This window comes from Triturus cristatus, chromosome 1_2 (genome assembly GCF_964204655.1).
Source record: "Triturus cristatus chromosome 1_2, aTriCri1.1, whole genome shotgun sequence".
Taxonomy (NCBI): domain Eukaryota; kingdom Metazoa; phylum Chordata; class Amphibia; order Caudata; family Salamandridae; genus Triturus; species Triturus cristatus.
The window spans coordinates 924,549,745-924,570,073 of record NC_140580.1 but is presented as its reverse complement, the minus strand read 5'-3'; the positions used below and the strand labels follow the sequence as shown (position 1 = coordinate 924,570,073).

At 44.5% G+C, this 20,329-nt stretch overlaps 1 protein-coding gene across 16 annotated transcripts in view; it reads right to left on the bottom strand.

Moving 5' to 3' along the window:
- KIF1B (kinesin family member 1B) overlaps window positions 1-20,329 on the bottom strand; it is a 1,461,559-nt gene that overhangs the window by 1,381,841 nt on the left and 59,389 nt on the right. The window lies entirely within an intron of this gene.

Below are 20,329 nucleotides of genomic sequence, written 5' to 3'. Positions count from 1 at the left end.
GGTAAGGTTTTCCTTAGTAAGCATCAGTGCTTTGGTGCATTGTCCGTCATTTCTCTGGTATTTCTTCTCTACTCTCCTATGTCTGAACAAGCTCTCGAGCTCCATTTTATTTAACTTTCTGTGTACTGTTTCCCCAACGTCTCTATGTGATTGCCCTGCGAGTATCCTGACCTTTGGTCTCAGCAGCAAACTGAAGAAAGGTAACGGACAGACGGCAAGGAACATTTTGCCTACTGTCCTTTGCTGAGAAACGGTGGAATAAGTAATCACGAACCCATGCCCACTACCTCTTCTCCTTGGGAGTCACTGGCTCCTTCAGTCCCAACATGGCTGAATGTACAAGAGATTTAACGTTATCTGCACCTGTGGATTGGTTTGTCCGGATAAATTGTCTTTTTTTGCTGTAGTTAAATGTTTTAGGTTGAGCCTGGGCAGCGCATGCGCTGCTCTGCGAGGCATGCTGTAGGTAGGGATTCGAAGCTCCGCCCACTCGCTGCACATATTTTTCAGTGGTTTATGTCATTGTCCATTGTAAACTGTGGCTTTAATTACAGCTCCGAGCACTATTTTCTCAAATAGTTTTGTCCTACCTGCTGTCGCAGGAAGGACACGCTCTCTCCCAACTCTTTTTAAAAAAATTGTAGCACGAATTTGCAATGCAACAGGTCTTGCAATTGTGAGAGTTTAAGCTATTGGCAGTGTAAATGACAATGCCTTTTATTATCGGTTTTAAAAACATATAGATAAATTACATTGTCATTTACAATGCCAATAGTCCAAACTCTCATAAATGCTAGACCTATTGCATTCAACTGCTTGTTATATTATACTGCATTATGCGAATTCAGATTTGGACTTGAAGCAACTTTAGTTTGAAGCAAGCCTTTCGTTTTCCCAAGAAAACGTAACAAAAATATATGCATATTTGCATAGAGGTTTTCTTTTCGGTCAGCCTTCTTCCTTCCTTGGCCTATAGTAGTGTCATTCATATTGTGCTCTGTGCACACAGTACGGAGCTATGTGTCAGTCCACCTCAGATATTGTCTCTTATGCACTGTGAGTAACTGTATTTTGCCTATCCCTTGTGCACACCAGCCTGAAAAGGAGAACTTCTGTGCCAGGGCTTTGGTGCTTTTTTGTTATCTATACCATTTATATTTGCAGATTATTTTTTCCATTTTTAAAAAAAATTGGACATTTTATTGTTTTTTTTTCTTCCAAGATATGCATTACGTTCACAGCCAAGCTTATTGCGCACAATATCCCATTGGGAGCTAGGAACATACGATATTCACTTTCAGTCCCCCCACTCTAATAGATCAATCCCAACACCCACCCCTTTGAGTCTGCACTAAGTCATGTGTGTATCCTAGCGTGTGTCCTGCAGAATTTCTTTTTCTTTATATTACCGGTTTGAAAAAAATACAAAACTTGCAAACTGGCCAAGCCCAGGCCTTGCATTGCCAGACCTACATTTTCTTTAAAAATGCCCTGGGTGTAGCTGTGCTAGGAGAGAAGATGACCTGATGTACAGCACCAAAAACGACTGATTTCAGGACTGGTACCTGTACATTTTTTAACTATAAGACAGTCCATGCTTCATTTATCTTGCTGCTGTCTGGAATTTGTTCATGCATAGCGAACCTTACTGAAGCCAATGTTAATAAAATGTGGTATTTCCTCTTGTAAGGACGCTTGGAACTTCTGTTTGACAACCGACATCCCGATGAACTTGGCTTACTTTGCCACGTTTATGGGTTTAATTATCTCTTCCATCCAACAAAGAGTGCAGGCCACATGCACATCTTAATCATTGTTGTGCCCGCTTGAGTATCACACATTTCTTTTATGGTTTTACTTGCTTAGGTCTCGCGACCTGCGTTGCACTGCGCAGCAGTGCTCGCGCAGGCGAGAGTCCTTTTGTCCGGGGTTCCGAAATGGACCCTGGAATCGCACACGCTCGTGCGTGTCCGTTACCTTTTCACCGCTTCCATTGGCCTTTGCGTGCGTCTTATTCTTTAAGACTGCACGCAATTGGCCCGAGGCGCGCGCATAGCTCCTCCCATGGCCTATTGGTGTCTATTACGCACACCAAGCGCGTAATAGACACCAATTTGCCGTGGGAGGAGCAATGTTCGTGCCCAGAGTCAGGCATGACGCGCGTGCCACTTGTGTTTCTTTACTTTTAGGATAAGCGCGGCACCCGCGCTTTACTTACTGAAGGTAAAGCGCGGGTGCCGTGATTATACGAAAGGTAAAGAAATAGGGTTTTTGTCTATTTCTTCACTTTTGGCATAATCGCGGCACCCGCGCTTTACTTTTAATGTTATAAGTAAAGCGTCGGTGCCGCGAATATGCCTTTCCTTTGGGTCAGACATGTTTCCAACTGCACGCCGCTAGTTTGTTAAACTTTAAGCCAACCTTGTGTGTCGACTTCCCCATCACTCACTAGGACGTCGGCAGGCATGGGAAGCTCACCTCCTGGATGCCGATTATCTCCATGCTGAGCTGTGCAGCAGTGAGGGGCTGGGTGCCCCTCGAGGACTTCTACCCCTTCGGGCTGGAGAGCGGCGACGCGATGACCCGCAAACAGGATGATGGCGGCTTGGGTTTGCTTGCCATCTCGATGCTCTTCCCATTCTTTGGAGAAACGCACGCTGGACTGTATGTAAGTTCTGGTTTCAGTGATTATGTAACTGTTAGTGATATTTGTTTAGGAATCACATCCTAATATACCCACGGGAGAAACTAGAGTTTACAGCGGCTATAGGATATCATTCGAAGTGGTTCCATTGGAGGCGGAGTTTCTCTTTCCTCATGGACATAGTCAGGTTTCTGTTCTAATTTAAAGTTCGTTAAGAACCACGCTGCCAATCCAGTTCAGTACGCAGGCCTGCACAGGTGACTTAGTGAGTAGTAAGTACTAACCCACCACTGAAGAGGGTGGTGAGACTTTAGCTCCACCCACGGCTTCATAGCAGCAGCCAGGGCCAACTGAATTTTTTAATGAGATCTAGTTCAGAACGGGACTTACGACCCCATCTTGTAATATCCATGGTGAACTTGAAGCATTACCCATTTTTTTGATACCTTTAAAATTAAACTGTAATTTTGTCCATCAGATGGCCGTGGTCAAATTATGCTTTAGATTCGGTCCTCCTTGACATACACATTGACACCCCTATGTTATATGCATCCCTATCAACACATGCTGCATAAAGTACTGAACCTTGTTCTTAATAATGCCTTCTAGTTTTTTCTACCTTCTTACACATTTCAGTACATTAGCCCTGTGGCATCATATACCCTTAATTTACAGTTCTTTATCTGCGATGTCCATCATCTATTCAGGATAGCCGTATCTTTACCAGATTAACGGGAAAACCATGTAACATTAACTTACATTCAATCGAGATGAGTAGGGTCAGTGTTTGTGAAACTGTGGTAAGTATGCAACTCTCCTGCACCTATGCTGCACTTCCCCTTTCAAAATGTACTCTCTTAAGTATCCTCTGTACAGATCTGATCTAATGAATAGAGGCATGAAACATTGCTTGTTCCTCTTGTTATGAAAGGGTACTGAGCAGCTATACTGAAAACCCGGCTTCCGTCAGCCTAACTGCACCATCCTTAGAATGAACAGTCTGCAACGAGTTTCTTAACCGAGTGTATGCCAGTTTGTCGTGCCCAGTTCCAGTTGTTTTTACGAATCTTTCTGGCCACCCTCGATATCTTTGCGTGCATAACAATGGGTTTTATATCATCTTAATGTAGAATATACCAGGTAAGGAAAAACGACCTTTCTTTTGCATTATTTACGGTACACCGATCACTCAGACTTATTAAATGAGTTAGTTCGTATAAAAAAGCCGCATGCATTTACGGGAATATTATATTTGGTTAATCTGGACAGGGTGGCGTGTGTTGTCTCAGTTTATTAACGCCTTGTTTTGCGCCATGTAATGTCACACTTGTACGTATACCGCACCTCAATTTAGAGTTTTGGTACTAGAAGGAATGAAATAAATGAAAGGAGAACTGTTCTGAGTGAATCCTTTTGATGTCACCACATGGTCTTGTGAATAATTTTTTCACTTTATTGGTGCATAGTGGATAACATGTGGTTTGGACCAGCACAGCACCTAGAAATTTCATTAGCTTTCCTCTGGATATTTTCTTTTAAATAAAAAAGATCATGTATACAGTTGAAGTGCATTTTTTTTTTCACACCTGGAAACTGACAATATAGAGAAAACTACGACATTGCTACAGCACGAAACAACGCATCACAATCTGGCCAGCTAAAATCTCAAAACGTTGATTAGCATCCCTAGCCCTATATTGCTGGTGACTTTTCCATCAGTACATAAATGCAACACAGGATGTACACACCTCTTTCCGTACACCTTCTTAACAAAGGTAGGCACAAGGAGAGAAAACACAAGCCTTAAGCTGAAGTAAAGCTCCCATATTTATGTAAACAATCACGAATATGGTGCCTAAAAATACTTTTATAGTTCACTACTGCAGGAGCTGTATGAATATAACATAAGCAAGGTCTCTCTATTCACTAGTGCAAGGCCTGTGAGAATCCAACAAAGCAACTGCTCTCTTCACTACTGCAGGAGCAGTACGAATATAACAGAAGCAGGGTCTCTCTATTCACTAGTGCAAGCACTATGAGAATCCAACAAGCTAGGTCTCTCTGCTCACCACTGGAGGAGCTGTACGAATATCAGACACAATGCCTCTCTACTCACTAGTGCAAGGGCTGTGAGCGTTCAAAAAAGCACAGTCTCTCCCCTCACTACCGGAAGAGCTGTACGAAAATAACAGATGCAAGGTTTCTCTACTCACTAGTGCAAGCACTGAGAATTCAACAGAAGCATGGTCTCTCTGTTCACTACTGGAGGAGCTGTATGAATATCAGACGCAAAGTTCATCATTCTATTGCTCACCATGCCACCCCAGTTTGACCTGACCATATGCAATAGGTCTCGCATTTGTGAGAGTTTAAGCTATTGGCATTGTATATAACAATGCTTTTTATTTATGTTTTAAAAATTAACACGTAAATAAAAGGCATTGTCATTTACGATGCCAATAGCTCAAACTCGAATAAATGCGAGACCTATTGCATTGCAAATGCTGGTTTTAAATTGCTCTTGCTTGAGCTATGTGAAACTCTGAGCACTTTATAACATACTTTCCAGCTCCGTTTAGTGACTTATAAAAAAAACATTAAACAAAGGTCATTCTGCTTTGGCTGCTCATTTTCCACTAAATTATCATTTATCAGGGCACTTTGCACTGACAATATTTGAGATTTTACCATCCTTTTACGTTTATGCCCCAATTTTAATTAATTGACACATTTAAATAAACTGTGAGACAATAACAACAGCTGCCGATTGGTTGCCCTGTAACAAAGCGCACATCGTTCCGTCCGAGTCTACCACATCCTCTTGAACATGGTCCATGGGATGCAAACTGCATAAAGAGACAGTGGTAACAGTCTGCACCAGGAGCCAGTAAGTACCAGGAGGGTTCAGAGCGCAGCACGACAGCCTATTCGCAATCCGAAGATCTCCGCGATTATGGCACAGCACACAGCCTAATCTTCACATCTTCTTGTGACTCACTAATCTGTACGGTGGAAACACGTGGTTGGTGTTTCCTGTTTGAAGAAATCTGTAACAAAGATGTGATAAACGGAGGGCGAGCGGACCGACCAAAGGGTCCTTTAGTGGTAGACATTCGCACACTGTACTTCTAATGAACCGAGAAGACGTAAAACTAGAAAAGAGACGGATCCGAAAAATATTGCGTTATATATCTTTTATTAGAACATTGAAATGATGGGAACGCTACTGAGGACAAGAGTGGCAGGGGGCCAATAGCGGCTGAGATAGACCGGATTTAACATTCCAAAACGTGTCTTTCTTTTTATCCCGGTTTAATTTAGAACAAATCCCTTCTGCTTATGGCGGAACCGGCCATTATAGGCCCTCTGGCCTGCGTCTCAGGCTTGTAACTCGAGTTTAGGACCTTTAACAATCAGTAAAGTTCTTGGTAGTGGCCTCTAATGCTATGTTAAGCACTATATGCCCTGGGTGTAGCTTCGGGATACGTTTTCGTGGCAGCATTAGTAAGAAGTGGAAATCTTATCAAAAGCTGGTGGTCCAGAAATGCCCTTCCTCTGATCAAAAAGTCACACAAGCCTGGCCTATCCACAAAACTGGTTGAAGTACATTCTATCCTGGAGTTTTCAGAACATGAGTGAGAGACTACAGGCTACAGTTCAACTCAAAGGGACAACATTCGACGGCCAATATTAGCTCCTCAACAAAGGTTTGCATTGGAGTGGAATCAATCCGCATCACCAACAATGCTACTTAATACCAAAATCAACTGCCCTCCTGGCAGCAATGGTGCTGGAACAAGCAGTGCGGTAGGTACTGCAGCACCCCCATAAAACGTGAGTTTGGTGGAGAATTACCAATAATGGTGCCCTTTCAATGTTTTCCTCCTGGTTTTCTTCCAGCAGCATTTTTGGATTTTTGCAGAAATACCAAATACTCCCTATGCCTTTTTTTGTGGTGATCTTTTGGAAAGCACCCCATTCTAAAAATTGTTCCAGCACCACAACTTGGCAGCAAAACTTGCAATCTGCTATATTCACGAACCAGGAACCAATGCTTGGCAAGGATGCAACTACAAGAGTGCACTATGAAAATCTAAACGATAATTGACGTGGTCTTCATTTCAACAGTGTGAAACACCCCACTCCTGATCAGGTTGGCTGAACCATCCTACACTTCAGCAAAGAGCCCCTATACCATCATTTTCTATCACACCACTGAGGCCAACCCTACCCTAGCTCCCAAATCTTGGCAAACAAGCGGTCTACCCCTCCCCATTTTGCAGCCCCCTACTCTTAGAACACATCTTCAATATACCTCATGTACCTTATGTTTTGCCTGATATTGTATACAATCGCTTTGCTAAGTACATTGCTTCACTATTTTTTCAAACTTAAATAATGCTTTATAAGTGGTGCAAAAGAAACCGTTAAATAATAATTACATGGGCATTTAGTGTTTGCTTGGTCTTCTTGCAGTACCCTAAACAGATAATGTCATTATTCAACTTGATGGTACCGAATTTTGCGACCTTAGTCGTCTTAAGCACCTTATAGTTAGTTTATGAAATGGCTAAAATCCAATGGGCATAACTTAAGTGATGCTATAAAAAGGTTACGGAAAGAAGAGTGAATATTTAAACAAAAACGCCCCATTAAATAGGCACATCAGCTGTGGAGCTCTGTTAGCCGTTTCTTACAAGAAACAAGGATTCAAAAATTGGAGTGCAGAATCAGAGAGGAAAAATGATTCTAGAGACAAATCTGGGGACTGGACAGCAGCTACACATCATGGTAACTCGGCTTCATAACGAACCTGTCGGCAGGGCGGAGACCAGTAGATCTGAGTCTTGGTCGATGGGGCATGTGAGACAAGGTTCACGTCAACATCTCTGCCAAGTTACATACTATGTCCTAAGGCAACCCTAAACAATGAACTGTGTGCCTGGCAGCCAGAATGCTTCGAATGTTGCCCATGTTAGTCTGGAATCTGGAGGGTGAGCACCTATATGAACGGAGTCAATTGGCGGCACAGCAAGGACAGGGAAGCTACCCCGCTTACCGAGGGGGGGGAGGGGGTTCTCTTTGTACCTTTATCCTTATATCAGCATATCCTCCTGAGGCGACCAGCTAGTACCTGAAGTGTCTTGTTTGCTGCACAGTGCCCTACTACAGGATTCCTCTCTGGATTCGAGACGTCCAGACTAAAAAGGGTAAAAAGACTGGACGGAGCAGCTCTAGCAATCAAGAGATTAGCACAATAAAATGTTTGCAACAGACGTTCAGACTCAAGAGATTAAAGACTGGACCTCCATCATCACCTCCCCTGGTACAGGTCACATGCACTCTCCTGTGCATGTGCCTGTTACTAGAAACTAGGGCATTTGCATGGCAACAATACCTGTGCAATGAGCGCGAGAATGATGTCCCTATCACCAGGCTGTCATATGAAACATGGCGGCTGAATTCACTCGTCATTGGTTTCTTTTTGCGCTTTGTCACATCAGCCACGCTCTTGCCTCCAGCGAGAGCCTTAGCTTTTGAATGTAGTCAAACGAGCGGAAGCCTTGATCAAAATGGAGAGGGGAAATCATGAGTGAAGTATACACACAAACCAATTCTCGAACAGACATTTCTAGGGTCGGAATGGGGCAGAAAACAGGCCCAGGGACCAACATAAAAATGTCCCCTATTAGTGAATCAGTTATCTTAAATACATTTTATTTTTTTTAAATGCGGCCCACATATCCAAATCAGATAACTAAAAAAAAGTGCCCCATATCTGCAAAAAGGGGGCAGTTTTGACTTTGTAATGCTCAATTTCTATAGGTGTTTTGCAAAGTATGAGAGACTGCCTGCTTTTGTGCTTATGGTGAGCAATATCGGAGGTAAATCAACAGTAAAAAAAAAAGCCCACCAGAACATAAAACAGACCCACAAACAGCTAAATAACGGCCCTCACACTATGTTCTCAGACTAGCCCTTCTGCCAAACTGCCCAACGGGCCAGTCTGACCCTGGACATTACCGCTAACTGCTGAAGGTCCCAAAGCCCAGGACAGCTGGACACAGCAGCGATCCTCACATCGTACCCAGCGGTCTGCGATGGGGGTTGGGCGGCTCACATTTCAGCTCTTGGAAAGCTAATAACGAGAGCTGCACTTCTCGGAAGAAGCTCTGCTCCCAAAGGGATTTTCATAGGAGCCTCAACCCATCCTGGCACAGATCTTTCATCTCAGAAAATTTCGTCACAGTTCACCTAAAGAGGCTTCCGGTCCTAGGCCTGTCCAAGAAGAAGCTGTCCTTCGTAGTCCCTGTGAGTCTACACCCTCAACTGCAACACGTCACACTCCCACAAGAAAACACTCAGGGAATCGGGGCCTGAGGTTGGGGTAAGGTGGAAGGGATCTCGCGCACTGCTAACAGAGGCCGAGTATGGACCTGAACTGTACACCCCCCCCCTCCCCAATACCCCGGCAATTTACCACTGGAGACTTGACCCTTAATCGTCCACACACCGCTGGAGTCAAAAGGGGCACATCAGATGTAAGCGGCATAACATGGCAGAAAGGCCCTATCCTATCAAGCAACGGCGGTGCTCACAAGGAGGGGCACTCCATGCTATCATTCAGGTGAATGATACCTCATTAGCCCACAGGAGCCAAAATGGCCCTGCTGACCTACCAATGGCTCACACAGCACCCAATGTTTTGGTCTTGCTTACCATGCAGCTCAAGCGGTTTACGAAAAAATCAATTTGTCAGCTTACAGAGGTCTTAGAGCGGACCCATCAGTTACTAATGGTTAGTTTTATGGTCAATCTCCTTGGCTTGCTTTTTGTTAGCTTGTATGGCTTTCCTTACTCTTCTTGTGTTTCTCCCCCTCCCTGGAGCATGGTTTACTACTAGTGTCCGTCCACTGCTTACTTTCAGGCACTACTTTTTTCTTTTTGGTTAAGTACTCTCTGAGAGTGCATGTGTTTTTCAGCTGTCTACCTTGTGTACGTCACTTCCCCCCTCCACCGCACTCTGTTACTCTCTCACCCATTTACATCTCCCCCACACCCTCAGTGTTGGGCTGGTCTTGTGTTTTTCTCCTACGCTGCTTTCTCACCCTTGCGCGTCGACTGTCTTTTTTTTGCCCCCAAGCCATGCTCCATATAACACTTTCACCCAGATTGTCTTAAATCTGTCGGTAGGGGCTTTCCCTCATGTTGCTTCCATCCTCTATGTTGCTTCAGCCCCCACCTACACCCAACGTGTGGCTACAGCTCCCCACCCATGCCCTCAGTATTGATCCAGCTGCCCCAGACACCTTTCCTGCTTGCTGTTTCGGTCCCACTCGCTCTCTCTGTGTTGCTTACCAAACCCAGTTTGGTGGGGTGGGCGGGGGAGGAGCACAGAGGTCTCCCGCATCCTTGATGAAACAGCGATATCCAAGCAGCAGTGAAATACGACCATTACCATGATTACCTCGGATATTAATGATGGAAGGACAGGTAGGCAGTATCAACACCAAGATTGTGTGTTAGTTGGATGACAACATCCTGAGGAGACTCAAAGATATTGGGGTCAAACCATCAACAAAACAAGCATTGGCATAGCCAATAGGTCTCGCCTTTGGGACCTTATAAGTGTTTAGCCATGCAACAGTTGCATAACTAAACACTTATAAGGTCCCAAAAGCGAGACCTATTGGCTATGTCAATGCTTGTTTTAACTGCTGCAATCTATTGAAGCCTCACAGAGAACATCAAAGCGGCCTTGCGGCCGCGAAAGTGATCGCAATCGATCAAACATCAAAGCGGCCGCGAAAGTGAAAGTAATCGCGGTAAAGCGCGACGCGCGCGCCCGCGCACATGCACTGTAGCTCTAGGCTGGCCTGGTAGCACTTTTTGGAGCCCTCACAAAATGTCTCGCCAGACCAGCGCATGCGCTGGGTCAGGCGAGACCTAAAAATGATTGAGATCTGCAATGAACAGAGAGGGCGTGCTAATTTTATGGATGCGTCCCTAGATCATTCAGAACTGGAAAGTGTATACAACCAATAGGGAATGTACAGTGTCTTTGTGTAGTGATTGTTGTCCATTTAAACACTATGCGTGCAGTGCATCGACTACACTAATGATTCACTTTTTTTACATCATTTGTATACATGTACAAATAGAATACATGTATAACAGAAATTCTTTGTGCAGCACAATTATTGATTATTCTAAATTCAGGATTCATTACTGTCTTTGTATGGATTTTAGTTTGCTCCGAATGTGATTAAGTAGATTGCAGAGCCTTCATACTTTTGGATGAATTCTCTGGATTTGAATAAGTTCCACACAACTTTTTGTACAGATTGATATGCATCATTTTCCAGGCATGCGCATGCATGGTCGTGCCTAAAATAATGACACTGTCATAGCAGCTTTTTTTATGTAACACTTCAGCCATGCTGTACAGCATCACAAAACCAACGGTTCTAAAAGGCGAGACCGATTGCCAATGCTAGTCTAGTCTGGGTTTTACAGCACAACTGCCAAAGAGAGCTACTAGCCCTAATATGCTTAGCGTAAACTGTGGGTCTGCCTCCTTCAATCATTGTCTGCATTCAAAAAGCCTCTTTCAATGAGCTCTGCCTTCGTAACGGTCATCATGTAGGTACATTTATGAATATCCTGTGGGCCTGCCCTCCCATACAGCAATATTGGACAGAAATCACCAGTCAGATGGCGCGAGCCATTGGTAAGTCTGTTGCTCCCTCCCTCCAGCTTTGCCTCCTTAACGTGTGGGATGATACGGACCTTACCCAAGCGGAGCAGGAGTGGGCGGCGATGGGTTGGATCATAGCCAAAAGGAATATTGCCCAGAAGTGGGGGGCAGCCGCCGTGCCATCGTTGCGCACATGGGCCCAGGATATGGACTTAGCGATGGTAGCGGAGAAAACGGTCTATAAGAGTCGCGGATGCCCCAAAAAATGGGACCACAAATGGGGACGATGGAACAAATATCGGGGGGACATTTGCATTTCACCCACAATAGAACTCCCGACGAGAGAGTCAGGCCATATTGGACGACTTGGGGGTGGGAGTACTGACCGGTATTCAGGGGGAAACCTAGCCTAAACTGCGTGTGTTGAAGCCTCCCTGGCCCTAAACGGTTCCGGGAACCACCTATACAATGCTGTAAAACTGATTTTGTTTCTGCGCTAAATGCCCTTGATGTAATGCTTGTGGTCTCCAATGTCCTAATCTGTATCCAAGCTAAATGGGTGAGATGTGAATGTCATTATTGATGTACTTGCTGCGGATTTCGCTGTTAATAAAATGTTAATAAAAAGAAAGAAAAAAAAAGCCTCTTTCAGCCATTGGCTTGAAACGTTATCAATCATGTATTGGCTCACCCCAGGAATATATACAGTTCTCTCATCTAATGCTACATCGATTGCTTGGAGTGTATCCTTAAGTCTACAAATGAGTGCTTGCACTGCTAACCATTAGCAACTCCATTTGGGCGGAGGAGCGTCGCCCCACTGCTTTCTCGCAGTGCGAGAAGCAGAAACATAAAATGGTATTATGTTTCTGCTTCTCGCACTCTGAGAAAGCAGAAGTGTTTGTTTGGGGACGGGCAGGTGGGCAGTCCTGCTCTAGGCCAGGGGAGGATTGGCTTGGCCACTGTTGAGGGCGCTGTTTGGTCGGCCCTCTGGGGCCAACCAAACAATTCATGCGCTCTCTGCCTTTTCTCCATGTAGGCTGCATGCAGCCTACATGGAGAAAATGGCCTCCCGTAGACACCTGGCTGGTCGGCGTCCCGACTTATCGACTTATCACAACGCTGCCATTGCAGCGTTGTGATTGGCTTAGGGAGGGAAGGGAGGCTTCCTGCTTCCTGCAGAGGAGCAGACAGGACACGGGCCCAGGCCAGCAAAGGTAAGTTACAGTTTAAAAAATATTATTTTAATTTTAAATTAAACCTCCCCCAACCCCGGGCGACTGATACCCCCCTCCCAAGGCCCCCCTCCCCCCACCCGCGAGTCATACCGGCCTCGACTGAATAGATCACATTGAATTATTTTACGTCATACGTACCAATATGGGCTAGGGCCCAAAGTTTTGCTCAGAAGCCGTTGCCAGGCATTATTGAAGGTCAGAGTGCTGAATACCAAGGCTGTGTAGTCTTTATCATGTCTTATGTTTCTTTAATGCACTAGCAGACACTCCCCGTCTCTTTATTTCACTGCTGCATGTTTTTGTGTTTCTCTCCCTTGCTCTGGATCAAAATCTGGTGAGGAAAAATAAGTGCCTGTCCCCAAAAATGGCTAAAATTATGCTTCTATTACCTGCTTTCTACACCCAAAGTAATCAATTTTGAAGTTCTTTTTAATGCAGCCATTTCAATTACTTGTTACCACTCGAGTTGAGCACGAGCCTGCCATAGCCATTCTTTTGGTTTTTGACAAATGGAAACTAGTCCCGACCTTGCCAGATTTAGACACCATTTTTGAGCCATGCTCTCCAAACATGAAACAAAAATAAAAGTCAACATCCCATCTCTCTTTTTCCCCTGCGTCACTCTGACTTCTAGTCTTGTGTGTACTCATTATTGCTCTCTCCCACCCCCTATCTCCAATTCCACTTCTCAATCTATGTGCCCACACCTTCCTCTTTTTCCTCTTCTCCCATAAGTGACACTCCTTATTCCGCCATCCTACACGGAGATCGGTTTCTCGCTACTACTCTATTCCCTTTCCTCTTTGTATCACTCCAGATTTTTTCTTCCATCCAGAATGTCACCAGTGCTGCCGAAATGAAGGCTCCATAGCCATCCTTAAAGTTCTGTTTTGTACCTGTAGTAAAGTGGGGGATTATGTTCTTATTGCAGACGCGAGGGGAGGAGTTGGCCTGACAGTTAAGGCGCTCGACCTCGGACCTGGGGAACTGGGTTGGAGTCTCGGTAATGACGCTGGAAATCCTGTAATTCTGGGCAAATCACTTAATCTACCCGTGCCTAACAAAAAATGAATGCGTGTCCTCATGTAACGTAACTGGTGCTATGTAAAGCGCTCTGATACCCGATTGGATTTGGGTCAAGTTCACGCTATATAAAACTGTGCAAAAAAAAAAAAAAAGACTCATTCGGACATCAGAAAGCACCTTTTTTTTTTATAATAAGATTGTATTGGTTTTATTTTGTTTACAACCAACAAACTTAGGTCACAGCTTACATAGTACATTGACTTCGCACACTGTTGGACCCTGTACCAAATGCTCAGCATGTTATAATGTGCGCACCAATGTCCCCATATCTATTGGTGCTCAAGAGGGAAGTCCCCAGCCAAGTAAATGCTTTCTTCAGTTTTGGCACTGTGGTCCATTACCCTAAGCTAGTCACTGAAGGGTGATGCAGAATGCCATCTCCATTATCTTTAAAGTCCCGTTTTACGACCACAGTTTCGATCTTCACCACCGCTCAATCCCCCAGTCGTGCCGAAGGTCTTCCAAGAACACCAGAAAGGCCAGTCTGGGTAAGGGACTTGCTGGTCTGGTCAGCATTCTGGCATGGTAGAGAACGCCCTGGCCCAGTGTTAGAAGATCACTTGCCAACCCCCTCCCACCCCAATCACATGAAAGAAGATCCCTCCTCACCACATCAAAAATAATTACGGCACTTACAATGACCCATGTACCACAGCCTCTGTCGGGTAAAGTTGACCGTGTTAAAATTGGAGCTGAATCAGAAGATCTTCGCTGAAAAACAATTGTACGAGGAGCCTTCTTGTCCTCCTGCCATTCGTGGTCGTCCTATGACCCACCTCTCCCATTTCTTCCTAGGATCCGGTGCGTGAAATACTAGGGCTTTTAAAATGTGTGAGAGGACCCCTTTAGCCCAGTGTACTTATAAAGACTTAATTCAAGGGAGTTACATTCTACCACCACTTCAAATTCTTGCCAGTTCAGAAATCAACTTTAATATGAAAATACCATTAGCAGTGCCTTGTAGCAACTTCTAACAAGCCAATGTAAGACATGTCGGCAGGACCAGCGTTGTGGTAGCTGAGAAGCCCTACAGGTTAGCCCATTCCTTTGCAGTGGCCTCACGCCCTCCCATGCTCCAGCTGTGAGGCCATGTACACCAGCCCATCTTCCTGCTGCAAGGCCATGTGTGGCGGCTCATGCCACTTCAGCGAGAGGCTGCAACCACCAGGGGAGATCCAGCCTGCAGACGCCAAAGAAGCCACAGCTCACTCATTATATGGTATAATGTACATCTGGCCATCCAGTTAAGCAATTAGCTGAATGCAGGTTAACACCAAAACAATAGAAAAAATTTTTTTGCCAGGATGGGCAAGGTAGTAGATATTCTCTATATTTCTTAGTTCGTTTGCTTTTTTCAAAGTTAGGGGTGGAGACAGAGAGAGCACAATTAATATGCAGCATAGAACTGTGTTTTTTTTAAAGTTTTTATAGTTTTTGCAGTTTTGCAGATAACGTGCCCAGAGCCCGAACCATATGCATTCATAATTAGCAGGATGTTTGTTAGGAAGACAGCATAGATTTACAGACCCATCTCTGGAACATATGTATGTATTGTGTTTAGTTTTTCTCAAACCATCTTTCATACAAATGCTAAGTAGGAGCCACATTTTTCTAAGTCTTGAAGAGGGAAGCTTTAAATGCCCAAACACGGTAGGTTTCTACGCGTCAATGCGAGACACATATATAATCATCACATCCTATTGTACTCATTTGGTTCGAAAGAGCGAAAGGGTGCATTAGACCTGCAGGGATTCATAGCGCAAGTACAGATCTGAGCATGATGATAATGGTGGATAATTTAATGGGTTCCTGGATTTGTGACCTGCATATCACAGACAAATCGAAGCAGCAAGAACGATCCCATAGCAGAGAGGATGGAACCTTTTTACCACGGTCAGAAAAGGCAAGAATTGCAGGAGGCACATTAATAATATGAGCAGCGGCAACTTAACGTGACAGGAACATGTGACCAACAGGTTGCAAGCATCGCTGTAGCAAAGGCATTCATTTCCTTCGGTAGTGGTATTGGAACCTGCCATTGACAGGATCCACAAACATCTCCGCCACAGGAGCTTAGACACTTATCTCCCTTCGAAGCACTGCAAAACAGCAAATTGATCACAAGCTCAGTGGCAGGTGTTATACATTTTCACACCTAAGCTTTTTATTTTTAAATATTAATTGGTAGGTTGCGTGTTTCTCTGAACCACTGGTTCAACTCCCTGAGCTGCTACCTGCCTATCTTTTTTACAGTTTTTTTAGGGTCAAGTCTGCAATAGTTTTAGCTGTCTATCAGAGGATGTGCCATAACAAAACAAGCATTGGCAATGCCAATATGTCTAAGTTAGGAACGAAAGTGTTTGTGTCACTGATGGGTTTAGGCACTCAAGTCGTCATACATGCAAACTGCCAGTTATGTTTGCACTCATGTATCCATTCATCCATCCATCCATCCATCCACTCATTCTTACATTAACCTTCTGACACAACCACAAAACACACACATTCAAAAATATATGCAAGATGGCAAAAAAACTATACAAGTAGGAAAAAGAAAACATGCTACCATTAACATTACAGCGATATGCTTGCAGTGATTAAACTACACATAGTGGCAGGAGTCTGTCTTACAGAGGTACCGTAAATAGTGTAACCATGTTTTAAGGTTTAAGTATGACTGCCATATTTATAACCAACTTGTTGCCCATTTTAGAATAGTAAAACAATGAAATACTACAGCCAACATCATTCCTGGAATGTTGCTGGTTTAGAGGAAGTGGCCACATGGGATGCAGTGCACAGCAGAGGAAATGAGCAGCAAGCAAGCGGACGGTTAGCACTGTCTAGAGAGCTGTAGTACCCACTTATGAAAAATTTAAATAAGGGAAGGAAAGAAATGAAAGGGGAACTATTAAAGAAGAAAATTGAAAACTAAAGGCGTGGCCTATTAGCTCTGGCACTGAAGCACACTCATTTTCAGGTGGATATTCACATTTGATCAGAAACTGCTGTCATTCACAATCACAAGGCAAGAGTGTTTATCCACTCGGACAGACCAATGTCAAAAGAAAGCCTGCACGACCACAATCCTGTTCTTCATTCCCACCCACTGACTTATCATATTCTCTGCTCGGGATACCCTGCTCATACTCTCCCTCTCCGACAGGACGCCAAACATCTGCCCCAATTTATCCATCGGCATGAGCGAAGTCACGAAGCGGATGAAAACCATCGGCCTCCAACTCTACACAGACAAAATGGAAGCAGTAATCTTCGGCATAGAGACAGCACACTGCCGCTCCACCTGATGGCCTGCAGAACTCGGACCCATTCCTCTCCTGGCAACCCAAGCAAAGAACCTCGGAATAGTAATAGACAACCAACTCACCATGACTGATCAAGTAAATGCAGTCTACGTCTCCTGCTTCCACACACTCAAGATGCTCAAGAAGATCTTCAATTGGCTCTCCAACAACACTCACAGAGCTGTCACCCAAGCCCTCATCACCAGCAAGATGGATTATGGCAACACACTATTATGGAATCAATGTTCAATTGGCCAGAAGACTCCAGATCATACAAAAAAACTCAATGACCAGGTTCACCCCTAAACTTCCACCTGCACTCATATCACCCTGCACCTCAAAGAACTCCACTAGCTCCCAATTCACAAACGAGCACTCTTCAAATGCCTCACAAACACATACAAAGCCTCACAAACGCACATTCACATACCTACCAGACACCTATGTTCAGCTAGACTCCCATTTGCATACAGAGAACAGTATCCAGCAGTTTTTGCATCTCCTACCTCGCTCCTAAAGCCTGTAACGACCATTCTCTGCACAACAAAGCCACCTCCTCATTTCTTGGATTCTGTGAGGACTGTGAGTGTCTCAGAACAGAGCAGGCCAGAATCCACGGGAGCGAAGATGATGTCTCTCCTCTCCCCAGAGACCACGCACCCCAGCTAAGTGAACAGCTAAAGAGGTGAGTAATATCAGGGAAATGGGGAGACCGGAATGAGCCACCAGGAAGACTCGTGTGGGTTCTGTAGGGTAGATGGTCAATGGGATACGACAATCTGTAGCAACACAGAAAACAGATACAGGGTATAGGTTAGAACTATAACAGCTTATAAGTCTATATGGCAATCTCACTAATAAAGCAATCGTGTGTACTTTCTCACTTACACATACTCTCCAGAGGGATTTGTAAAGTTGAGGATTGTCACAAAATAAACTTTCCCACTGTGACCAATAGTTAGTTCGTGTGCAGGTGTTGCACACAGAAAAAATGAAATGTCTTGTCAAACATCCTTATGGCCAGTAACCAGGTGCACTCATGTCTGAGGGAATCAGGAAATATCCCTCTACGGAAGCAGATGAGCCAATCAAGAAATACAGCACAAGAAATAAGGATCCGCAGTTTCTATACAGCCCCAGTACTCAAAAAGACTTGGAAACATATAAGCAGGGTCCAAGACTCACAATGCGTTCACCCAGCAATTGATATAATACTTGCGGTTAGATGAGAGCAATTCAAATGAAGGCGCTTCCTAGCGCGTGTGGAAATGACAACTGAACTGTGCCGATATCAGTCCCACTCAGCACCAAACCAAAAATAAACGAAACTCCGGAATCATCAAGGCTTTTTTCCCCTGGTAGCGCGACCTTGCGCTGAATGGCAGTCAATACTGAGCAACGGGTCCTTGCGTCCGAGAGTACTCCTTGCAGGCAGGAGACAGGCAGTCAATACTGAACAACGGGTCCTTGCGTCCGAGCGTACTCCTTGCAGGCAAGAGATAGGGCAACAATAACGAAGAGTTCAGCGCTACTTCGCGCTAGAGGTTGAAATAAAGTTCTCAACAATAAAAAAAAAAAAAAAAAAAAGGAAATGGAGGAATCAAACAGCGCGTCCTTGCGCTTCTAGATAAGTCTTTATACCCGTTTCCAAGTAGAACAGTGCGTCCTTGCACTCAACAGCTTTAGGGTCCAGGAAACCAAGATCTCATCGATCGTTACGAGGAAGTGCAACGAACATCCACATCACACACTAAGGGAGCAAGGCGTGGCTCAAGCACCAAGAATCAAAGCCAAGCACCTGGGAGTCGTTACTGCTTGCTTATAAGCTTGCTCCAGTCAGCTGCTGCTTCTCAGTGTATTGTGGGAAAGTACACAATCATGCTGCCCCTAATGCATTATGGGACATGTGGTTTGAGGTAGGAGCTAACAGTACCCCCCCCTAATGATCCTTCTTAGGACGAGGTTTGTTGGGGTTCTTAGCATGGAACCTCTTGATCAAGCGCAGGGCATGAATGTTTTTAGCAGGTTCCCAAGTTCTATCTTCAGGGGCGTATCCTGTCCAATCTATGAGGTATTGTAACTGACCTCTACAAAAGCGGGAATCAAGAATGTCATTTACTTCGTATTTTAGTTCTCCCTCTATAGAAATAGGAGGAGGTGGAGGCTCAGGAAATGAGGGAGGAAGGTAGGGTTTGAGTAGCGAAGTATGAAAGACAGGGTGTATTTGTAGGTCAGGGGAGAGATTTAATCTGAAAGTAACAGGATTGAGGACCTTTGAAATAGGAAATGGTCCAATGTATCGAGGGTGCAATTTTCTTGGACCGGGCAATCTGAGATTTTTTGTGGAAAGCCAGACTTGGTCTCCTTCTCTATATTCGGGGGCGAGACGCCTGTGTTTGTCTGCTTGTGTCTTCATTGCCTTTTTTGCCTCACTCAAATGAATCTTAGCCTGTTCCCAAATGGATTGGATATGAGTATAATGATCTGTTACTGCAGGTATGTTAGTGAAGGGGAGGGACAAAGGTAGAAAGCGTGGGTGGTGACCAGTGATAAAGTATAACGGAGAAACCTTAGAGGCGGAATGCGTGGCATTATTGTAAGCAAACTCTGCCAAAGGCAATGCTCTGAGCCAATCAGTGGAAGTAGTGCTTATTAAACACTGGAGATATTGTTCGAGAATCTGATTGGTCCTCTCTGTCTGACCATCTGTTTGTGGATGATATGCCGAAGAGAGGTGGTGATCTATCTGCAGAACCTTGCACAATCCCTGCCAGAATTTAGACACAAATTGAGGACCTCTATCGGAAAATATGACTGACGGTAATCCGTGTAATCGGACTACATTGGAAATAAAGATGTCTGTGAGACCTATTGCTGTAGGTACCTTCTTGAGAGGGATGAAATGAGCCATTTTGGACAATATATCTACTATTACCAGGATTGTGGTAAACCCTTGAATTGATGGTAAATCAGTGATAAAGTCCATGCTAATGGACGACCAAGGTGTATCTGGAACGGGTAAAGGCTGTAATAGGCCAGTTGGAGCACAATGTGAAGCTTTCTGTCTAGCGCAAGTGGAACAGGCATTAACAAATTCTTCAATATCTTGATTCATATTCTTCCACCAAAACCATCTTTTGCAAATGGACACGGTTTTTTCTCCCCCAGGATGACCAACCAGAGGTAACGCATGACACCACTTCATGATAATGGCACGGGTTTCAGGAGAGGGGATGAACAGACTATTCTGGTGGAAAAACAGGTCCTTTGTTATAGTATTGCCTGTCTCAGCTAACCATTGTTCCCTATCAATGGATGCATAGGCACGAGAGACTTGTTCCATGAAAGACTCAGTCTT